The sequence below is a fragment of the Lichenostomus cassidix genome, chromosome 2, assembly GCF_008360975.1.
Source record: "Lichenostomus cassidix isolate B80296 chromosome 2, HeHo_3.0, whole genome shotgun sequence".
NCBI classification, from domain to species: domain Eukaryota; kingdom Metazoa; phylum Chordata; class Aves; order Passeriformes; family Meliphagidae; genus Lichenostomus; species Lichenostomus cassidix.
In genome coordinates, this window is record NC_139482.1 from 103,623,782 (window position 1) to 103,644,554 (window position 20,773).

Below are 20,773 nucleotides of genomic sequence, written 5' to 3' on the forward strand. Positions count from 1 at the left end.
AAAAAATGGCCAGTTTTGCTATATTTGCAGTATATATGGGACTTCACCTATGTACAGAACTAACACGAGTACTAAACAAATCTGTGAAAAGGAAATATTTATATTACCTACCAGGGGATAAATCCTTACAAGAGTAGCACAAAGCCCAGCTAGACCTGCAGCCCTTTGCCAGACCTGCACTGGGCCAGTGTGACAGCCTCTGCATTCTCCTCCTGGACACAGAAGCTCAGAAGAATTTGGCGTTACTAGGGTGGCTCCAGACCCAGTCCTCTAGACCACACAACTTGGCAGGAAGGAAGAGCTGAGGAAGTTCCATTGTTTTCTGGTTAAGGTGATTAGACCTCATCCAGTATTGTCTGCGTTTCTTCTTTTAAACTCTTTCCTAGCCAGTTGCCATGAATAAAGGGCAACTGTGTGGAAAAGCATTTTTTTATTTAGAAAAGTTTTTCTTCTGTATATCTTACTCTTTAACCAAAGAAAATGGGGAAATATCAAAGTCAGTTTATACTTGCATAGTAAACATAAACTTGGCACATGTGCTACACAATAGATTTGCTCACTGTGAGACCATCTGATTTATTTGGGTTGATGTCAGACAGCCAGGTAGGTTTGACATATTTTGTCACAAAAAATGCAAGATTCTCTAAACAAAGATGCTATTTTTGGCTCGAAACCAGTGTTTGCCTGCAGATCTTTGAGGTGCAGCAGAATAGTCTAGTACTACATCAATGTATGCTTGTGTCTAAGCATGTGTCAGCAATGTCCTGGCACAATGGGCTTTATTAACAAAATTGCAGCCAATCAAGAAAGGAAAATGATTACTCACCCTTATCTGGTACTCATTAGATCACATCCTGAATACTACTCCCAGTTTCGGTTCCCAGTACAAGACATTGGTAAACTGCAGTGAGTTGAGTGAAGGCCAACAGAAAGGTCAGGGCTGGAATACTTGCCCTGTGAGCAGAAGCTGCAAGGTAGAGGTTGTTCAACCTGCAGACTAGATGGCTTTGGGAACACTTTGCAGCAGTCTCTCCATTCTACAGGGAACTTAGCAAGAATGCAAATTCCTGTTAAGTAGGAGCACGGTAGATCAATGAGAAAAACAGTCCCAGACTAAAAGAGGAGAAGTTCCAACTGGAATAAATTGTCCAAGGCTCTCTGTGAGGACAGTCAAGCATTGGACAGGCTGCACAGGAAGTTGTGGAGTTTTTGCCATGGAGATTTTAAAGACGTGGCTCAATAGATCTCTGAGCAACCTATTCTAAATGCTGAATTCACTATTAACTCTGAAGAACGTGTTAGAGCAGATGGTTGCATGAGATTCCTTCAAAGCTTAAAGATCCTGTGGAAGGCCATCTTCCAAGTTGTCTCATGATTAGCATTGGATTATGCAAGCCACTGAATACTTGTTATTTTCTTAAAATATTTGTAATATTTGTTCTGCACTGACCTTGAACAAATCCATGAAAGAGTATTACAATTATAATGTGGAAAACTGCAACAGTTCTGACTGCAAAATGCTAATTGTGAATGGAATTGGTAACGGCATGTCTTGATTACTAGCAGGAGGACTTAAGACTGGAACTTTTGGAAAATCTCCAGCTCTTTCGACAGCTGGATCACATTTTGTTTAGGAGCCAATGTTGATTAAGATACAAACAGGAATGGCCCAAGTCTTAAAATTTTGCCCTTCAGACCATGCAGTCCATATTTTCATTCCAAAGGGCTGTATCTGATTAGCCCATTTTTCATTTCCTTGTATTCTCAAATATTTAATAATATATTATGGAGGAAGCTGCTGGTCAGATGAATTAGTCTTTTTGAGAGTGTGTGCGTGCATTAACATTACTGAATGGTCTGTTACTGCTTAATTAAGCCCACAACATAATTCTTTGCATTGATTAGGTACTGTGCAGGTGCCCTAAGTTCAGCTATTCAAAGTTATGGCAGACATCAAAGTCAGATGGACTTAAATCAGAGGACCAAAGTTAAATGCCTAATTTCCGTATATAATCCATGAATAAAAGTGAATACTTCCATGAAAGGCAATCAGAACATCATTATCTCTTCTATATTAATTTGTATAGACCATTATCTACTTCTTAGCTGACATTTGTCATAACTCATTTTAAAGGATAGACAATGTTATTGCTCCTACATGGTAGCAAATGCCCCAATTAAAACAGGACAGGATTTTTCCAGTTAAATAGCATAGGCATGAGAGGTTTTGCTGGAAAAGTGCCATACACCTGACTAAATTCATCAGGCCAAATGCTCTTTTATATTTCCCCTGAAACATAGCAGGAAGCCTTTCTGCGTAGAGCACTGGTTGGTACACGACAAACCTATTGAAGAGACAAAAGTCACGACTGGAGGCAACATGATTACGTGGACTCCCTTACCGGAGGACAGACCTCTGCTTGAAGGTTATGTACCCACAGCTTCCATTTCACCCAGAAGCCAATTCATGTTGATAGATTGTGTGCATTTTCCACAAACACTGGAAGTGGGTTTCATCTCAAGTAGCTTTAGACACTTGCAACATGAATGGGATATATCAGAGCTGCTCTGTTAGATTCCCTTTATTGTCAGCAGGGAGAAGCAGGTACCAAGAAAAATGATTCATCTGACCTGCCTTAGAAATCTGCTGAAGGACGAGATGACTCATACTTCAGCAAATTGTATTACCTTCCATTGATAGGAAAAGAAGTTCAGACAAGTAGCCTGACTGCAAGTAAATCCCACACAAGAAAACAACACTGATCCGTAAATCTAGGACCAACAGAAGTCTTGCAATAAAAGGGACAAACAGCCTCATTCCTACAGAAGAGCCATATTTGCAGTGTACATTCTTCAGGCATTAGTAAAACAAAGCCAGATAAAGAAGTATTACAGTGCTGTGATCAAAACTACAAGTAAAACATTTGAAAACCAAACTTTTTTATATATTGAAGGCCTTTTTACATTGATGAAGCCATGGGAAATGAGAATGATTGTTTCTTTTTCATAATCTTTATATATCTCAACTCTATTATATTAGCTTTATTTATCTGAACCTTTATTTGGCCACCAACCAATACAGTTCTTTTGGAGTAGCACCACTATTAACATGCACAAGTATAACTTGCAGCAAGTAGAAAAAAAGAAGAAAATCTTCTTTGGGACTCCCCTTGCTTCTCTCTGGAAGGGTAAAGTTTCTCCAAGTCTGAAATCCATAGGGTACCACTCTAAGCAAAAAGTTCACAGTCAGCTCACCACAAGTCCTTCCGCTACTATCATTATAGACAACTACTTCCTAGAGTCTTCCTTGAGGAATTTTGTAATTTGGTGAAAATCTGCCTAAATCTTCACCTCCTTTTTTTTCTTTTTCCCCCAAAAGAAAAAAACCTCAGTTTTGTCTCTAGTGACTTTAGCAGAAAGTTTAAAAACTTGACTGGTAGAAAGTGCTCAGCCACAACAAAAAGAAACTCAGACAGAAGTTCCAGAGCTGCCCTGGTGGCCTGGAAGGCTGCCAGGCAGTCTCCCAACCCCAGAGCTCAGCATCACGCCTTGCCTAAGCCCTCTGTCCTCCCACTGTAGTGCTGAGCTCTGCTGCAGTTCCAGCTGCCCAGAGTGACTCTCTGAGTCATCGCAGTTTCAACACCACATAATCCTGAAGGAAGGGATGTGAAAGAAATAACTTGAGGCTGCAGGGGGAAATGCACACACTCCAAAAGAAAAGAGAAGTCAAAGTGGTAGGGACATGGTAAGTATGGTCACTGAACAAAAACAAGACACATGTGGAAAGTTGAGGAAAGGAAAGAATTGCCCTGGGTGCCTCCACAGTAGCAATGCAGAGGGTGTGACATAACTTTCACGTGGAGAGGTCACCTCCTTCCCCACCACAGAGAAGAGTAACCAGAGAGGACAAACTTTCATCAAAAGGGAGGTCAAAGCTCCTAGCAGGTGGTGATGATAAGGATGATGGTGATTGATGATGGGCATTCTGCAAACTGCAGGCTTGTTTAGAAAAAATTGCAGGAAGTTTCTCAATAATTTATTCTGGATCTTCTTCATAAAGAGAAGTGAAGCTTATTTTTGAGCATTGCAATCACAGAAAAATGAGGGAGTCCCCTTCTTTCTCCAGAATCAAGTAAGGGAGAAAAATCTGCCATGCTGCTTTCTCACGATTTAGCACATGGGCACCAAAATAACAATGCAAACATCTCTGAAGGTGATTACCCTTTTTGACCTGAGTGGCTGATCACCATGTTGAGGCTGTGGTCACACATCCTGATCTGACCGCAGCAGAGACAAGTGAAGACTCTGCCAGCTCTGGCTTGTTCCCAGCTGTTTGCCAGCGCTGCTTTGCTGGAGGTTACTGATTTGTGGACCTGCTGGCATAACTTTTCAGTCAAGCCCTCTCTGCTTAAAAAAAAAGTATCAGATGAGATGATATGTCATAAATACAAGGTCTGCTCTAGGCTGATCTGTTGCAACTCACTGGGTCCTGGGGTGATCGATCACCTGACCAGTCATACCAGCACTGCTGGGGTAGCTCAGCTACCTCTGGCCCAGGACTGTTTCTTTATGGAGAACAGAGACCAGCCCTTTGCCCCTCATGCTGCTGAATCTAACATCTCCATGCCTTTTCCCTGACAACTCTCTCCCTACAAACTCTGTCTCTAGGTCAAAACAAAAATCTTTCTCTGATTTTTCTGATGCCTTGGTTGTCAGCTTCTCTGGTGTTTCTGCTGTCTTCAGCCTGCCCTGTCACTGGTAGCTTGTCCCACAATGCCCAATCTTCCTCCAGCAGAGACCTACTCCCACTTTGTTCAGATCCCTGCAGCTGCTGTGCATTTTGACTCACAGTTCCCAGTGCTTTGGTTGCCTGCCCAGTAAAGAAGCTTAAATTCTTTTTGGCAGGGTAGCAAAGTGCATGTGTTCTTCAGGAAAACAGCAAATCAGCTGGTCCTAGCTCTGCATTGAAACTAGGCATAGGGAATTGCAATAAAATAGAAATTGAAGTAACTCTCCAATCCAGGAGGTGTGGTGGGCTGGGTTTTGGAAAGGGACACTAAGAAACGTGTATAGGGCATTCCTATCTGTAAGGAGTCTTGCCCATTCTTCTCTGTGGACCCATCCTCCACTCATTAAAGGCTGATCTGAAGGAAAACAGAGTATTTTTGCTCTCTGATCTGAGCTGTCCATTCCTTGTGTCTGAAGTAAAGCCTTGTGGCTGACAGGCCAAGCCTTGCTGGCACTCTTCAGCCTGAGCCTGCTGTTGTGGGACCAGCCTGAGGGTACCCTCAGCTCCCAGCACTACAGTGTGTACCTTTAATGTAAGTCTCTGGCTCATGATTTCCCTTTCAAATGAGATACACAGTAAAATTTGAAGTGGCAGAGAGAGACATATCTTCACAGAGTTATGTGCTGATAAATATTACTGCTGATTTCTTCCTGGAATATCCTTGCACTGTTGTGTTGCTAGATGTAGCTTGGTTGGTATGGTTTAACTAAGAAAACACATAGTGAATGTACACACTTGTAAATGCAGCAGAAATAATCAGTAATTCTCTTTTCTTCCCATTTTCTGACATGTAGCTCCTGACCTCAGTCCCTGTCTGGTGTAAGGGTCTCCATAATTGTATTCCATTTGTGTGGCATGCAAATTGCATTCCATTTGATAGTGGGGGGCTACAGGGATAGCTTCTGTGAGAAGTTGCTGGAAGCTTCTCCATTTCTGGGGAAGAATTCAATTGGTGATAAACTTAAATAATTTCCCCAAGCTGACTCTGTTTCACCCATGATGGTAACTAGTGAGTAATCTCTCCATGTCTTTATCTCCACCCACGATCCTTTTGCTGTATTTTTGCTCCCCTGTCCATCTCAGGAAGTGGGGAGTGATAAAGTGGCTTTGACAGGCACCTGGTGTCCAGCCAGGGTCAACACATCACAACAATGTCTCATGCAGGGTCACAGGCAGGAAGCACTGTCCCTGTCATGACTGAATCTTCTGCCAGGAGAATTCTTGCCCAGTTTTTTTAGTCTCTCAGAGTGAGACTGAGCTGTTACCTGAACTTTTGTGTTTTCCCAGAAACGAATGAAATTTCTCAGACTTCTGCAGTGCAGTTATCATTGCTCTTTGTCATTGTGTAATCTCTCTTTGCTGAATGCAGCCCTATAAAGCTGTTCACCTCTAGTTCTCATTTGTTTTTATAAAGCCTATTTTCTTGAAAGGCTTCTTTGTATTGACAGCATATAACTTTTTCTCCCTGAGACCTCTTTCTTCTGACTTGAAAACTTAATGCTCATTTTTTAATATTTCAAGCTGTACCAACAGAACATCCTTCCTTGCTTTCCTCAGGAAATTTTATAACTGTATGTCTTTGATCTTTCTGTGATTGTTATAAAATCAGGTCCAGAAAATCTTCAAATAACATACAGTTGTTCAGTGGTTTGAAACACAGCTAAATTCGAACTTTCTTTTTGAATGCAAAAATTGTGTGAATTTCAATGAATTTTACTTATTTATTTGTTTACCTTTTTATTACAATAATGAAATCATGAAAAATTTTTTTATTGAGCAGAGGTAAATGGCTAAACATTTTATCAGCCAGGTATAAAAATATAAAATCAATATAATCACTTTCTTCCTATTCTTCTTTCTTAAAAATGCTGAGGGACTAAACATAGTGGAATATATGACAAACAATAGGGAACGTATAACAAACAGTTGAGAGGGAGCCAGAGAATGAGCTGTTCTTTTCGTGCCTTAAAAGTGTTTATTCTTTCAACTTTTGCTATCCCAAGTCTACTATAAGAAGAACTTGTTCTTCCAGGCCTGCCCTAAACTATGAGAAATGTGTGGCCATTTTGGAAAGGTTGCAAGGGCTTCTTCTAAAGAGACTCTATTCCTGTTGGAAAAAACAAGTGGTGGTGCTCTTCAGTCTGAAAGGGAAAGCTGGAGTCAAAGGGCAGCTGGCTCTAGGCTAAACTCAATCATTGATGTGAGTGGGTACTTACCTGAGCATCATCTCCCATACTGGGCTCAGCTCTAGCAGTTCAATTCTGATGAGAATCTGCAAAAATACAGCCATGCCTGATGACTTCTGACATCAGCATGCTCCATCCTTCACACATTGTCCTCGGGTAGATACCTATGGGACAGCAGGATCTCCGTAGCCCAGCCCCACAATGTGTTGCTGGTATTAGTGTTTCTAGTGTTTCTCAGTCTAAAGAAGAAGCCTTGTTAAGAGTCAGAATTAGATTGTATAGAACACTTGACCACTGGCCAAGCCTAATATTTGTTTCTTTCCTGCTAGTTGAAATCCTCCTCCCACCTTCCACCCACCCTCAACTTGAAACGGTATCATCATTACAAGCTTCACATTAAGTAACTCACTTTGGCAACACACCTAGTTTTCCTTCCAGTACTCACATCGAGTGAAACATTTCTGATATGAATCTTCTCTGGCCTTAACCTGACAGCAAGAAATCCAGATAAGCACATGAGAACTTGGCATGCTTTAGATCAGCTTTCAACCTCTACATTCAGCTAGATATCCCTATCTGCTGTGTGAATCTCTTCTGGGGACATTAATCTTGTGAGCACAGCCACGGTGTATAAATGTTAAGAACATCTGTACTGACATAGTCTTGTGTTTGCTTAGCTTGCCCTCTAAAGTGTTCACAGTGCCTGGTCAGCTGCTGATGCACATGCCAGTCTGCCAAGGCAGGATGGCTCCATGCTTGAAAAATCCCAGGCTGCTATTTTCCAGAAACAAGCATGTCTGGTGCACATGTATCTTTTCCTAATTCTACCTGACTGCTGGCTTGAAAATGCCTTTGGTAAGCATAAGGCAAATGCAAGCAAGAGACTTGTGTCTGAGTGCTGCTAAACTTTTAGCAGCCTGCAAGGTGTCACTTCAAATCACTATTGGAGGTATGCTGAATAGGGCAAATAAGCATCACCACACATTGAGCACCTTAACCACCACACAGCATCTTTGTAGGGTATGTATCACTCGTGAGAAACATACCATTTAATACAAGCTCTATATGTGATTTATATGATCTCTTGCAGGAACCTTTCCCACCAGGATTCAAGTTGCTGTTATAGATCTTGACACAGAAATGCAAAGTAATATAATGTTAGTATCAAGATCTTGACAATATAAAAAAAAAATAAATATATGTTTGCATGTTTATTATATTACTTTCTGCTGTAAATTGTAAAAATTAGAAAAAAGCTCTTAAAGCATTTTGTTTTCCATTACATTGCTAGCAATACTAAGATATCAGTCCTCTTTTATTTGTTTGTACCCAACAGACAGGAGCCTGAGCTTCCTTTGCTGGTAGAGGTGAGGTCCAGCAAAGACAATTAGTCAGACATTACTCAGTTTATGCTCAATGCCTCCTCCTAGGCAGAAACGGCAAGGGCTGGAGGAATGTGGATGACCATATTTCCCTCCATGGCTACAGTGTGCTGTGTGTGATAGATGAGGTTTTTACCAAGTGTTTATGAACTCAACATGGCAGTCCTAGTTCAACAGCATTCAACGTACTTTTCTCCTACTGTTTGTAGTACGACATACCTATTACATTTTTGGAAAGGTATAGGACAATGGCAACATACAACTTCCAAAACTTACCAGGTCTAGTTATGGGTTTGTTATCTCACACTTTTGTGTTATGACATTTCATTTTTTTTTCTGAGGTCCCAGTGTCACGTGATAAAAATTAAAAATAAAAAAATCAAGTCCTACTGATTGGAGTCAAAATTTGCTTTGAAAGCTCAAAATTTTAAGGATGGATTATAACAGATATTGTTTTATTATTGTAAAGATTCCTTATTTATAAGACAACCACTGAGCTCTTGACAGGCCACACATTAACAATTTTGGAGTGCTTAGATTTGACAGAATTGTAATTCTTCCTTATACAATGACCTATGGAACTGGCACCCATAAAACTTCTTACAACCCCAGGAAAGTGAACTGTCCTGTAGAAGTGATAACCCTAAGAGACAGAATTTCCATTTTTCCTGATGCTTTTATCTTCCTGACAAGTTCATCAGTCTCATCTATAGAGCAGCAATAAAGCTTCCTTCAAATGCTTCCTTCATGCTTTCACCCCACTCGGCTGGAATTGGAATTGTCTTTTGACCATATGCTTGCATGCAGGAGACTTTTAATTCAAGGCCAAATCACAGTACAAATAAGAGATACTAATGACAAAACAGTTCTTTATGATCAAATACGGTATTGACTTGTAAATTTTATATGACTGATTAAATTTAGGAAAGTAAATCATATCCTGGTCCTCATACATAAAGGATCGCTAACGTACTATCCTTTATGCATGATGCCATTCCATAGCACTGCTTCCTTATCACAGCAATATTTACTATCCAAGATTAGATCATTTTTTACTTAGAAACTCAGTGTTTGGAAGGATACGTGTGACAAAATTATACTTCTCAGCAGGCACTTTTAATATACAGTGTTTGTAATCTTGATTCTTCCAGTACAACTGAGGGTATTCTTTACTGACTGTTGAAAATTCTGGAGGATAAAGACATGATTTGGAAATTGCCAAGGTAAATTATGATATGTCTTTAATCCAAGGACTCATATCCTCTCTTCTGCTCCCAAGAGAATATTAAAAGTATTAAATCTATCTTTCAGTGTGATGTAATGTAGTGAGATGCAGTGTTTCCTCTATGTAGGGGAACCAGTAGCTGGAAAATCAGTGCAGAACCACCTGATTCCTCACTATAATTTAGTTGGCAGCTGTGTGCAGAGCTCCATGGGAGTAAGATTTCTTTGGGCTAGTGATACAAGAGGGAGTCAGAAAGTGAGTTAATACACAGCATGAATCTACATGCAAGAATCCTCTCAGAAGGGAGAAGCCTAAACAATAAAGCACCCATTAGCAGTGTAGTGTGACTAATGGCAACAGTCCTCAGGTAAACAACATTTGCACAATGGAAAAGGAACAACTCATAACAATTGCTTTAACTAGGCACAAAGTCACTTTGTTTAGTCTTTCTTAATCTCCCAACATTGCTGGGAGGAAGGGCTCTGTATAATGAACTGGGTTAGTAATTGGTACACAAACTAAAAGGAGACTGCTGAGAGACATAGGATGTTTTGTTTGATTGGTTGACACAGTGTCATGTTTCAGCCATGTTCTGGCCCAAACCTGGGGTAATTTGATACAGCAGAGACTTCAGTTTTTGGTCATATATACCTTAATATCATGGGACAATGGAGATTATGTCTTATTATAACTCTGCATGACTGTGGAGAATTCATGGCTTTTAAATAAGTTGAACACTCTTTCTCAAATAAAAACCAAACAAATAATGTGTAATGTATCTGCTGAAAGAAAGGTTATTACTAATAAAAATAAAATTACTTGGGCTGTGTGAGCAAATATGGGAACAAATACACACACATATGGAAATTCAGCACTAGAACTGAGAGCTTATGCAAACACCTGCATCTAAATTTTGACCTTAGACTTTTCTCCTTGTTGTATTTCCCTAGGCTTAGCCAAAATCTGCAAATAAACAATCCAATCAAACTGCAGGACTTCTCCAGGAATTTACTGTGTCCATCTGTTTGTGAGTCAGTCACAGGCAGAACCAAGTAAACAATACATGAAGATACAAATACTAAAACTTCACTGGAGGAAAAAAATCACTTCTCATGCCAGGACTGTGGTGTGTATTCTCAAACTGGCAGTGTATTTTACATTTATTCTGGGATAAGAAAAAAAGGCATCAGCTCAGCAGGCTTTCTGTGATCTCTTTACAGACACTTCATCATTTATTGTTTATTCTCTTTATATTTCTTCCATAGAGCAGAATTTATGTAAGTGTTCTTTATGCTATTATAATTTCCTCCTAGTTTGAATGTTTGGAATGAAAAGGGTCCCACGGAGTTTAAAGAAGATTGTTAATTTCCTCTGAAATACTTCTAGTGATTACTATTAAAAGAAACATTTATGAGGAGATACTGAAAGAGTTTTCGGGAACTTTTTAGGGTTAATATTAAAAGATTAAAGGAAGAAAATGCTACAATTACGCTCAAAGTCTCTACAGTGTAGATGTATGATTATCTCTGTACCACTGAGAATGGGACAAGGAAAAGTTTAAATCGAAGCAATGGGGAAAAACTTGTTTCTGTATTTGTTCATATTATTAATTTAACAGTAGTCAGGGTATCATTGCTGTTTTCTCTACATAGCCACTTTTATCCTGCTGTTCAAACCATTCTTGGGAAGAGCTCTCTTTCTGCAGTTCACCTACTGCCTGGTTGCTTCTTTTTCCCCATGAATGCCCAGAGACATTCTTCATTTTCCAAGCAGCCCCAGCTATTCATGTTGTTCAAAGGCAGCTTAGCTTAGAAGTATAGACAAACTGAAACCTTTTGTAGTGGGTGAGGGCAAAGCAGCTAAAGTAGAAGGTAGTACAATTCAATATTTTGATGGTACTGAGAATGGGAAGTGCTTTTGGAAAGGGATAGTGAAAATTACTTTTGAATGGATTAATTTTTTGATGGGAGAAGGAAGCCTGGATCTGTAAGCAATGGTCAGGATTAAGGAAGTCAAAGGCATTCTCAGGTTTTTGGGGAGATTTTGTGGGAGAGGGCTGAGAAGTTTTCTTCTCTAAGGTGCTTTTAGTGGAGATATCTTCCTCTCCACATTCCCTCAGTCCTTCCGTATCACCTATAGCCACTTCTCTTTCTTGGCAGTGCAGAGACCCCAATTCCCAATCTGATCTTCCTTGAAAGTTCCTCAGCCATCCTATCCTCTCAAGTGTTCTTTACTCCTCAGTTCTCAGTTTCTTTACTTCTTCCATCACCCATACGTCTTCAGGAAGGCTCCCTCTCATCTGAGAAATCTGTTTTCTTGTATCCTACATCCAGCCACAGCACTCAGACCAGGATAAAATTGGCCATCTTCAAATGTGAACTTATTGGGACACAGTTATTCAGTGTTGCAGTTGCATCTCACTGTAAGTACTGTGAAGCTTCCCAGCAATAGCTACTGTCCTGCACATCCTGAACCCACACTCAGCTTTAGCAAAGGAGGGCTCTGAATGCATGAGGACTGACTCTTCCAATTAAGAAAATATGCTCTAGAAGAAACTAGCCTAAAATATACACTTGTTTCCTTCAAAATTGCATCCAAAGAGCAGTCAACAATTTTGCATGACTGCATAACTAGAAGAGTGTGTTGAACAGGTCTCTAAAGGGTCTGTTCTGAGCATAATCCCATGTCACAGTCATGTCTGCCTTGAAAGAGAGAATAGCAAGCTTTTTTGCTACATTTTCAAGCAATCCTGCCCAAGTGAGGAGTGGTTATAAGCTTTTCAAAGAACTAAAAAAAAAAAAGAAAAATTGTCTAAAATAAATAGCAGCTTAAAGGACTTGTGTGGGAATGGTCGATTGGATGAATATTATCGTATACTGTACGTGAGTAAAGAAGCAATTAAAATGAGATTAAGTATGAAAGACTATTCAGATTTAATTTTATTCTTTATGTCACTAGGGACTTAAAGTGGAGCAAAAGAAATTTAGGGAAGTATTTCCCAATGGCATCTCTATTTAGGAACATATAGGAGTATGTACTTGGGCAGACCAGAAACTCTCTATCACTGGCAGTATTTAGCCATTGTTTTCCCTTGCTGGCCAAGGAAAGAACAATATAACCTCTCAACATCCCTTCCAGCCCTAATGTCCACCCTAATATGGTCACTGCATTAGCAGAAAGCACAACTTACTGCTACTGGCAAACTGCATCTTTATTTCATAAAGCAGTGTGGCTGAGGAGCAGCAGCAGTTTTAAGTTTTAGTTTAAATGCCAGTATTTCAATTTCATAATCTTACCAGAAATTCAAAGTCAAGACTGAGATCACGCAATCTTTATTTTCCATAATCCTGCATAATGTCAATGGCTTATTTATCTGAACGTCAATATAATGTCCTTAATTAAAATCACTCAAACCCTTTCAATAGATACTATTTTTTTAAGGTATTCTGTTTTAAGCTAGTAGTTTCCATGAAAAAATTTCAGATATGGTTTACCAGTCAGGGTGGCCTAGAGACCATTTCCAGCACACAGGCTTTGTGGTGTTCTCAGAATTGGAGTTTAAGATGATTTTTTAGGCGTGAGCCATTCCATGCCAGCAGATCTCAGTGTCCAATAAATTAAATTTGCTGGTTATTATTCCTTGTATAAATGTCACCTCTGTTTTGGCATACTCGTTGACTTGGATTTCAGCTGATGGCTGTAAGTGTAAATATAAAAAATCAACACTGAAAAAAATAAAATATACAATGCAAAAAAATACTCACATGTTGAGTGTCCCTACAAGTGCAGCAAGTACAATAATCTCTAGATAATATGTCTCATCATTTCTCCTACTGTGGTTCAAAATAAAATCTTTCACGTTTTTTTATTTTTAAAATCCCATAAATACCACTCTTAGGAAGTGCATCTACTCTCATGAAGAGGTTATGAACAGACAACCACAAGAAACCTTCCTAGATTTGCTTTCAGATTGGAATGTTTCAGCCACCAGTACAAATGAGCTTTAAAGAACATTATTCAGCATCTTACTTAACAGGTATTTTTAGAAAGACACATCAATAAAGGCACCCACTGAAAGTACAAAATACAGCTATGGGGAAATACCTTTCAATACTCAGGCTCATGAAGGAAATGTCTGTCCTCACAAGCTGCATAAATATACCATAGTCTTTAGGAATATTACACATGGCAGCTGGTGGAGCCAGGACTCGTCATCAGTTGCAATAAGCCAGAGCAATTATCCACAACATGAGAGAGCATTCTTGAAGAGCTTAGGCTGTGAAAGGTATCTTCCTCAGGGGAACAACCTAGAGATTGAAAGCTGCATTCCATATAACATTACTGTTCTCCACTTCATAATACAAGAAAAAGAGAAAAAATAAAATAAGAGGGCTATTTCATGACATTGAAAGGTAGTGAAGAGCTATTTAATGGGATTGAAAGGTAATAGGTTCAAAACTGGGGAGTGGAAATGCTCTCTTATAGTTTGCAATTTCCTAATCAGACAGAAGCTGCCATGGCAAGCCTACCCAGATTCAAGAGGGAAGGTGAAATTCAAATAACCTTAAAAGTTCTTGTTATTTTACTCTATTAACTACAGAAAAAAGTATGAAACTACCTGCCTTGAGGTTTACATATATCTATTTCTAGTCAAGCTCAAGGTAAAACTTAAAGCTGCAGTGCAGATTACCCCCTGTCTTGGCAATGCCTGGTACTTATATTTTCTCCTGAAATATTCTTTCCTGGCCTCAGTCATGATGTTGGACCAAACAGATGTTTCTCCAGTCCAGAATGGACAAGCTTGATTTCTTGTCAGGAAGCATATTTATAAGTCCTGTCACAAATGAAGCAGTCAATACATACTAAAAGGACGAAGAATTTTGTGTCACAGGAAGAAAATCTTCTAATATGCTGTATATACGTACTTCAGGTATACATAATTAGTTATTACGTTAGACACCACAGATACAAATTCTAGCTTGCACCGTGATATATTTAATCTTTTTCTAATTAAATAAGCTGTCTACCAAGAATCAATTTTGAAATATAAACAAACCTTCAAAGTATATAACAGAAGCCTGTGCCTCCCTAGGACATCTATCATGGGTTTTGTTGGCTGTAGACAAGACTATCCATGGAAATGCCAATATCATATTAGCCTTTCATAGTCTGCTTTGATTACCATTACTAAGCATCTTGCAAACTTTCAGCCTAAAATGCCACTGTGTAACTTTGGAGAAGAACAAAACCTTTTTGTGATTCCTCCTCTCACAGTGTATGAAGAGCTCCCAGTTGTCAACAGAATGAAGCGAAAGGATTATGTCACCATTACCTATAAGTGAAATATTTATTGCAAGGATTTTATTTTGATGAAAATTTGTGGTTGAAATGCTAGGACAACGAAAGGTCACAACTTACTTGCATGCGACAAAACAAAATGTTGTGACTGTTGCCTTCTCAGTGAGACCCAAAGGTTACATTGGACTAGACGCACGTGGAGTGGAAGAGGCAGCAGAAAGGGTGGGAGGAATGTCTCTTATGTTGTAGATCAAGGCTTCATTCATTAATACATTAGAAATGTCTCCATAGGTGCCCTTTATATCAGTGGAAAGAGGTTAAAGGAGTTTATCTTGGGAGGCCATATTTTTGCATTTACTTCCAAACCACGCAACCTCATGATGCAGATTACCCTGAGGTGGGGGACTAGGCTCCTGATCAAGAAACAGAAATACATGATAAACAATCTTCTCATCCAGTGATCACAGGCAGAATTTGACCTAACATGTAAGGGATAATGTATTGCAGGTTAGATGGAAGTCTGGCGGACCTGCTTCTCTTGGAAACCTGAAATGTTAATCATCAAGGCTGATAGTTATACTTTGATTTCAGCTCCTCCGACTGCTGCTTGGCTCCTCTGGCCTTCTCATCCATCATGTTTTCATATAGATATGTAAGAGATTCGTGTGTAGAATAAATTACTTTGTTCCCTAAACCTCGGTCTCTTTGGTTACCTTTCTTGGAGAGTATCAATATTCACACAAAACTCTTCTCCAGTTTGTTCACAGGCTTTCTCACTAAAGAACCAGGTGAGTCACACCAAACTGGAGCCTACAAGCAAGTTAGCATGGAAAAGACAATTGGTGAAATAGAACCTTAATGAATGCAGAAACAAGGTAGCTTGATTTTAGAGCTGAAACCACAGATGCAGGCATTTACTTTACCAACATGTTTTCTTGACAAAGCCTTGCATGTTGTTTAGCCACAAGGCCTGCAGTAACCTTGCATTTCCCACTTCCTAAACTTAAATTGTGATATGCAATTCCTATTAGCCTGAGCGTTAATAAAACTGAAAGAGGTCAGAAGAAGTTTGAGTTGATTATCCCATTGTTCCAAAATGGCTTCCAGTGAGACCCCAGCAGATCTCAGTACCTTGTTAGGACATGTAGGAACTTCTGTAAACTTCAGATTATCTTAAGAGAAGGTGAAATAGTGTAGAATGAGAGAATGAAGAAGAGAAAAGAAGCCCAGGCATGCTCACTACAGCTAGTGGTAAAGAAGTGTCTTGGAGGAACCGCAAACATTATTCTACATTGTGGTTTTTTCTCTTATATTTTTAAACTTTTGCTCTCCACAAAACAGGATGTAGGAAAAGACAGTTCAGAGATGCCTAGTGTTTAAGAATATGTATCCTTTGGATAGAAGGGAAAGAAGAATATGAAAAAACCTCAATTATTTATACCTTTGTAAAATCAGCTGTGAGTGTACTGCCACATTTTTAGAATTATGATTTCCTTTACAACGCAATTCCTCTAATTGAAATACAAGTCAAAATAGTTTTGTATCAGATGGGATCCTAAAAATAAATATAATTTGTAGAAATATTGTAAATATTCCGAAACTGAAAAAAAAAATCATTCAAAAATAATGCACAGCATTTAAATAAAAACACCCTAAAAACTACTTGTGCTATCATAAAATAAGCTCAGTTTGCATACCTGGGAATACCAAAGTGCATAATCCATCAAAGGAGAATAATCCTCCGTTGTGTTATAAACACAAATCATGGGAGTATAAAACCCATGTAATGTCACAGTTTTATATTAAAACATAAATGTTAGCACCAGGATAGATTTTGCTTTCAAGACACAGATCTGCATTGCATTGCCCCTGGGTGAGCTCATTACATGCCAGGTCGACTCTGGTTTGGTTTGCAATGGATTTCAGCAAGCAGCTTTCTAACTGTATGAGGGTAATGATGTGTGCAGCTTGCTCTGGCATGAAATCTTTCAATAGTAGAAATTTCCTGGGTTGATAAAGACTGTAGCCCTCCCCAGGAAAACTGTGTGCTTGCTCAGTCTGCATGGCATCCGCTGGTAGGAAAATTTTCACAAAGCACAAAATTCTAAATGCTGTGATGTGAATTACAGTTTGAAACAGGAAGAAAGTGTATTGACCCAAACTGATTGAAGTGAGGGATACAAACTGAATCTCCTCTTTGGAATCTGAATTTTAAAAAGTTTTATCTTGGTATAAGTCAAGTATGCTATTATATTTGCAGCTCTATAGCACATAGTAACGTAGACAGATAAGGAATGTGAAATAGTAATAGCTACTTTAAATAATTTGGGTTATGAGGTATTAAAGCTGACTTTCATCCTCTTTAGGGGAGATCAAAAATGCAGCAATAGCAGAAAATTATTTATTAACTATCCCAAGCATCTGACAATGTGCATGTGTTACAATTATTAGGATCTCTTTAGATTCTAATAATCTACAATAATGAAAGACCACTATGCAGTCATTTCCTTCTAAAGAAAAGTACCTAGCTGGAAGATGAATGGTCTAATTTGTCCTACATGAAATCTCCCTTCTGGGCTTATGTAGACATCAACTTGGCATATAGATTCCTCTCCCACATGTTGTCAGGGTAGAAGGAAGGACAGGAAAAAAAGATGTGAGATGAGAAACGTTCAGCTTTGCTCCCTCTGAAATGAATGGGACATTGAAAATCCTGACCCAAAGTGATATGTAATATTCATAACATGGAAATAAGAATTCTTATATTTTAACAAAGAATGACCTTTCCCTCATTTGTTATCATTTCATGATTCTTCACACTGAGGGGGAAGGGCAATAGCAAAAGCAAAGGCAATGGGAGACAGAAAGAAAAAAAAAAAAAAGAAGGATTAGGGTAAAAGAAGGCTGTTCTTCTGTGGCACATAGTTCTTTCAGTTGTTTCTGACAGGGGTGTAGGGCAGAGCCTGTTCTGCTAAAGGCCGAGGAAACTAACCCAGATGATGAAGAGAGGAGACCTTGCTGTAATCCCCTCTGTGAGTGTATCTTGTGTCCGAGGATGTTTACCTCTGCTTTGTGGGAGGCCAGAGCTCTCCCCTTCACAAGAGGGCTTTGAAAAAGGTGGAGAAAAGGTTCTGAGCATGAATTTGGTGCAAGAGACCTGCACCTCCACCAGGGTCTACCTCAGCAAACTTCAGCATGCCAGGAAGAGTTAAGCTTGCTTGGCTACAGCTGGGTGCTGACAAAGGCTGCCAAAGGGATGGTGGTGACAAGTTACAGTGGATCTTCCCCCATAAATTTAATCTTCTGTAATGGACACTGCTGGAACACTCTCATTTATTGCTTCTTGGCCAACAGTAGCTGGGAACAGATAAGGAGCAAAAGGTGTTAACAGTTCTGAAAAGGAGTAGGCTGGGAAAACAAATGCCCAGCAGGTAGGAAAACAAATCTGTACTGATGCTCAATAGTCATCTGCTGAGAATGAATGCAGCATTCTAGAATTAGTAAAATAATCAAACAATTTTGAAGGGTAGCAGAGGGACATCCAAGTCTGTGTGATTCACTTCCTACTGAATCAATCCATTTGGTTTAAATTTAAGCATTTTCCCAGTCATCACAGTTTCAGAGCATTTCAGAGTTGGAGGTTTTTTGGCTCTTATGTAACCAGCACATGCAATACAGAAATGCATTGCGATGTTTTTCTTTGCTTTTAATGGCAAAATACATAAGTTTTCATAGATTCTTTTAGAACCAAGATTTTTTTAAGGTAACACCACTATTCTGTACACCCTTAAAAGGAGGAAAAGGAGGGATGTTTTCTGTCATTGGCACTGATATTTTGAAGTCCAAACAGAGAAACAAGAATTACTGTAAGATAAAGCATACACAGTGCATAGAAAGCCTGTTTCTACTTTCCAAATTAAATTGAATGGGAAACACATCAACAATCTTAATTGCCTTTAAATACTGCTGTCCCGTGTTGCTTACTGTCTCTACTAAGATTCTAGTCTGAAGATTTTTTCCACCATTTGGCTCTCATTACGTGATTTTCTGTTAGACAAAATAAAAGCCTATTATTAAAAGTTTCTTTTACAAAGTAAATACTAGAAGGCTAATCAACTAATCCTCCAACCTGCTTTTCCATGTAGTAATCACTTTGAGTTTCCTTGGATTTTCCAGCTAGCATGTCTTTTCTGGACATCAGATGCTTTCTAAATACTCTCCCAAAACACATCAAACTTTTTTAAAAAATACAGAGGCTCTAACAAGCCAGTACTCCAGAAGCAGATGAGCATTTTCTTACAGAGTTAAATTATCTTTTCCATTCTAACTGAGTTGTCTCTACTTCTGTGTCCAAATATTACATTCATCTTCTGGAATACCACTTTGCCCTGTCAGAACATGGTCTCTACCTAAAAGACTTAGTAATTTTTAGAACCACTTCTTTACCAGTGAAAGAGCACAATATAATAAAAATTATATTATTTCTTTTTTTCCAAAGAGTTCACATTTGTTTCCACTAAAATTAGAGGTGGTAGATGCTCAGAATTTCCCTTTGCTATGGCTCTTATTTTGTTATATTTTTCCATTTTCTATTTTTGTTTTTTATATTATTTTAAGTGTAAAATATCAGCTGCCTATAATAGAAATGCATAAACTGTGTCACACCAAGTCATATTACTGTGATGTCATATATAATGTAATGACATAATTATTGTAGGATACTATTTATAGGCAATGTCTCAATATATCAAATTATTTAATTACCAGAAAAGACACTTCTATTTTTACTAATAAATATAAATTTAAACCTGTCATTTTCAGTGGAAATAAACCCTATTATAACCTGTCCTGTGGACTGCTAAGGCTTTAACACTGAAAGCTAAGTAATGGTATGAGTTAACAGAAATTTTTTGATTCCTTAACCCTTGTTCATGTTTTTCTAAACTGAAAATATAAGCCTGGATGGATGACAGAATTTCTGTACCTGCATACTGCTTTAGCTGAACATTTCTAACAACTGTTGTTACAAACACAGGACATCATTTACCCAGCTGTTTTGCTGTCTATGTTAGTGGAGGGTGAGGTGTTCAAAGCACAGTAGAATAAGTAAAGAGGCTCTGGTGGATTTATGCCAACTTCATATTGCATCCTTCACTTTAGTCTTACTCATGGGTAAAGCTAGGAAATTGTCTTTGCGTGGGGAAGTAAAATAGTTCTTGCTCTGAAGAGATAGAATTCTACCTGCTGGCAATTTTATTGGGATATTAGAAAACTCAAACCACACTGTTGGATAGGAGAAAGTGTGCCATTATGCTATGCATCTTTGCTAAGAACCGTCTGAGTGCAAGCAGAAAATATGCCAGCTGAGCCAGTGCACCTGTTTTCAGGTTTATTACATTTAGCACAGGGGAAAGCAAGAGAAAATTCATAATAAAACAAGCTCAAGCTTTATCTTTTAATGGGCTTTGCTGAACCTAGGGCTAAACACAACTCCCTATTTTTTTCTCATGGATAGTGAAAGCTCAGGTCAAAAGACAATGAGGATAATAAAGGGCTCTGAAAACTCATATTAAGATGCCAAAGGCAAAGTCAAAGCCAATGCAAAATATTTAGTTAATTCATTATGGCATTATAAACTTGAAAAGAGCCTTACGCTTTGGCACTCTAATAAAGCTGATGAGCAGGTTATACCTACTCTGCACAATATTCTTAAAACAGAACAGGAATTTTTGAGTCTGTTGTTAATTTTCTTAAAAATAGACTTTTCCTTTTCACCTGAGCTGAAGTGAAATCCTTTTATTTAAATGAAAGATTGTTTAGTTTTGTTTTCATGACCTCAGTTAACTGTCCTGTACTTTCAAAGCTGAAACAGCTTTGCCATCTAATGAATTCA